A 3,983-nucleotide genomic window follows, 5' to 3' on the forward strand; every position below is an offset into this window, starting at 1 on the left:
CAAGCCATGCTGGATTTCTGGATTTTTTTCCACTAAAACCAGCTGGGCAGAGAGATAAGAAATTTGTGCAATCAGGAATTTGGGGTGGGGGGCCCTACTCAGCTCAGCTTGTAAGCAAACCAGAGGCTGTGTGGAGAAGAGAGTTCTGGACTGTGTCTCTTGCAAAGGCTGTGGGCTGGGAGTTAGAAGGGTGAGAGTTGAGTATCTGGTATACTTTGTAGTGTGGCAAATCCACTCACAGCCTACAAAACCCTGGGAAGGGAAAGAAGTGTCAATTCTCCTTTTGCAGGGTTGCAGAAACCACCTCCAAAGGGGAACCTCTGTACATCAATCTTCCAAGTCCAAGATTTCCCTGCTGAGTGCATTTCCACAGCTAGAAGAAAGAAAAACTCCAAACAAGGACTTTCAAAGTGTACGACATTTGAAGGCTGTCTCCCGGGAACAGAGAGCTTAGCCTCCTATTGAGGTCTTGGAATGAGAAAGAGAGTTTAGCCTCCACTTGTGGTCTGATCTTGCCCCAATCCCCATGGGATGCTCTTTCTATCTATCCCTTGAAGTTCAGAGCTGCTGAGCCCACTTCTGCAAAGGGAAAGTTCAATGTACCCATCCTGAATCAGCACTGAACCCCCTTAAGGAAGCAAGTGCCAGAGGCTCTGGCAAAGAGTGAGGGGTTGGCTTTGAGTTGGGGCTACACTTCCCTCACTGGGTGCCCTAGAGTCTGCAGGATCAACAAAGTAGAAACCTGCTAGTCCTAATATCAACAGAGCTGGTATTAGATTACAGACCCTCATCAGGAGGTTGTGGAGAAAAATCAGGTAATCCCAGGAAAGGGTAAAGAGGCTAAAAGGGGAGGCTGGCCTCAGAGAGCCTCAGCTCCTTAACACAGCTGCCACCAGCTCCAATCAGGAAAGAGCTGTCCATTTTACACAGATTGGCCCCTCACATGCACAAGAAGTTCTAGTAAACACAGATACAAGCAGTGAATTTCCTGGTAGCTGCAGACAGATAGACTAGGGCTGGCTTCACATATTATCTGAAAGCAACCTTTTTCTGAACCCCACCAACTGGACCCAAAAACAATAACATTCAAAATGACCGAGTGAGTAGAGCAATGAATCTGCATCAACTTTTGCTAAGCTTGAAAATTCCTCTGCAGAAACCATTTAGATGATTCAGAAGGCTGCAGCTATGGGCAACTGGTGATTGACAGCTTCATCACAACAATGTGCCTGCTCATGCACCACATCTCATGCACAATTTTTTTTGGTAAAACATCAATTCACCCAGGTGACTCAGCAATTCTACAGCTGAGATTAGGCACGCTGTGACTTCTGGGTATTCCCAAAACTAAAATCACCTTTGAAAGGGAAGAGATTTCAGACTGTTGATGAGATGCAAAAAAATACAATGGGTGGCTGATGGTGATTAGAAGTGTATAAGGTCCCAAGGTACCTACTTTGAAGGGGACTGAGGTGTCATTGCCCCATGTGCAATGTTTCTTATATCTTCTTCAATAAATGTCTCTCATTTTCATAGTACATGGCTGGATACTTTCTGGACAGACTTTGTCATTTACACAGTGGAATATGACTCAGCCATAAAAAATATCATTTTACCCCTTGTGACAGCATGGATGGACCTGGAAAACATGCTAAGTGAAATAAGCCAGTCAGAGAAAGACAAATATCATAATATCTCACTTACATGTAGAATCTAGTGAAGAAACTGAAATAATAAACAAAATAGAGACAGACTCATAGAGAGCAGGATGACAACTATCTGAGAGTGAGGAGGACAGGGGTTGGAGGGATTGAGCAAAAAAGGAATAAGGGGATTAAATGGTAATGAAAAAATACAATAATTTTTTCAAATAAGTTTTTTATTAAATATTATAAAAATACAGCAGATTTTGTGGCAACTTATAATTAAAATGATACTTTGAACCTAAAAAGCAATGTACCTAAAAATTCATTTCCAAATGCAGAGCGGTTACCCTGTATTTCCGAGTGGTTCAGATGAATGCATAATTTTGTTTTTAAGGAAAAGATAACTGTTACAATTAGCTACATAACCACTTACATACCCATAAACTGTTAAAATGGTTCTTTTAAATAATCCAATTTAAACATCTTATGCTTTTCTCCAGTGATTTTCTCCACACTCCTTGATGGACAGAATGCAGGAAACCATTCAAACATCCAGATCATACTTATATCTACAACACAGGCCTCTCCACAGGAGCCCAGCTCCAACTTGTGAAGAAGGCCCAGTTCAGAATGTAATGAGGTAGTAATTTATGATAGTACAAATTATTATTCAAAAGTAACAACTTTAGGAATCTTTGTTTGGGGTTTCTGTGGTTTAGGCACATCCAAAATTTCTTCATAGTCCTCACTCATTCCCTTTCAAGAGACCAACTGTAGCCATTCAATCTGGATTCTGACTTTGAGGGCAATCTTTCTTAAAATGTTCCACAGAGCCACAAAGTCTGCAGCAACCACCATCGACATAGACTCCTTTTGGATTATTGGGGAAAGATCTAGACAAGTGCCCCATTTCCCCATTAAAAAAAAAGCATTTTGCAAAAGAAAATTCACCAAGAGCTGGGTCTACTTTAGCCTTGCACTTGGTTATTTTGTGCTCTGTAGATCCACATCAATAACATATTCCAGTGCCCACATCTTGATTCTCAAGGGTGGCTGGGAATCTGCAGTCCCATGGCCAGATTTTCTACAATGAAAACATATCATTCCATTTTTCTTTGCTGCTTGTCTTTTAATTCTCTTCCTTCCCTTTGACTTTCTTTAAAGCAACTGCAATTTCTTCCTTTACTTCTGTAACATACCCCAATGCAAGCAAGAAATGTCCGAAGCCTTCAGGAGTTTATGATGGAACTTTATTGGCCAAAGTTTCAAAGTTTTTACCTGCGCAGGGGCGAATTCTCAGGGTGTCTCCAGAGACACGGTGCCAAAATGGCTACAGATGAGAGTCGCACCTGGCGCTTACAGCCTGGGGTTTTTATTGGGGTGAGCAAACAAGCAAGCAAGCAAATACAGAAGCAGACGTAGCTGTTAGCAATTGGCTATTTTGAGAGAACACACACACATATCTGCTTACTACAATGGATACTTTTCTGCAAAGACAAGACCATGCAAAGACAAGGTCATACACGGGCAGTTTATCTTGTTCAGCACTCTTTTTACTTTCTTTAATTTTTCTATCTCCCTTGCTGAGACAGTCTGGTGCCTCCCTCCAGTTCCTCCTTGCTAATTTTATCTAATTCCGGCCTAACCTAACACTTCCTGACTGTTTGTTGCTATTACCTCTCCATTTGAGCCATTTGGGAGTTTTGTCTTAGGTATTCCATGGATCCATTCACATCTTAATTTAAGTACTACTTTTTCCTTTTGTTCTTTTTATGTTTTGCTCGGGGTGCATCATTTTTAAGGGACAGCCTATTGGCTTCAAGTTGTTTACTTTTTGGTAGGTTTTGGCTTTTTTCCTCAAAGGACCCCTTCTTCATATCCTCCCATGATGTTGCAGGCAAGGGTCTTTTGTTATGTGTGGTAGGAACTCATGCCCATCTTCTCATTTTTTCATCGGAGATGCTATATCAAGATGGTGCTGAGGGCCATTCGATGCTTAGCAGCCAGGCCCTGTGCCATCCAGCCAGGTACCAGGAAACTGTAGAGGCCACCCAATAATTTTTTTAATAAAATAGGATATAGAAACCATAAAGAAGAACCAGTCAGAAAGAGAGATTGCAATATTTAAAGAAGAATTCACTTGAAGGAATCAACAGTAGGTTATATGAGGCAGAGGAGTTAATCAGTGAATTAGATAACAAGATGACATTATCCACATTCAAATACTTGGAGGCTAAATAACATGTTATTAAAAAATGAATTGGTAACTAATGAGGTCAATAAGTAGATAAAAATTTCCTGGTAACAAATGAAAATGAACATACAACAACTCAAATC

The 3,983-nt window shown here is 40.9% G+C and overlaps 1 pseudogene; it reads right to left on the reverse strand.

Moving 5' to 3' along the window:
- Positions 1-2,312: 2,312 nt before the first annotated feature.
- Positions 2,313-3,592, reverse strand: LOC119038285 (zinc finger CCHC domain-containing protein 9-like; annotated as a pseudogene).
- Positions 3,593-3,983: the final 391 nt, after the last annotated feature.

The sequence above is a fragment of the Artibeus jamaicensis genome, unplaced genomic scaffold (genome assembly GCF_021234435.1).
Source record: "Artibeus jamaicensis isolate MK-2021 breed Jamaican fruit bat unplaced genomic scaffold, CSHL_Jam_final contig_1157, whole genome shotgun sequence".
In the NCBI taxonomy this organism is placed as follows: Eukaryota; Metazoa; Chordata; class Mammalia; order Chiroptera; family Phyllostomidae; genus Artibeus; species Artibeus jamaicensis.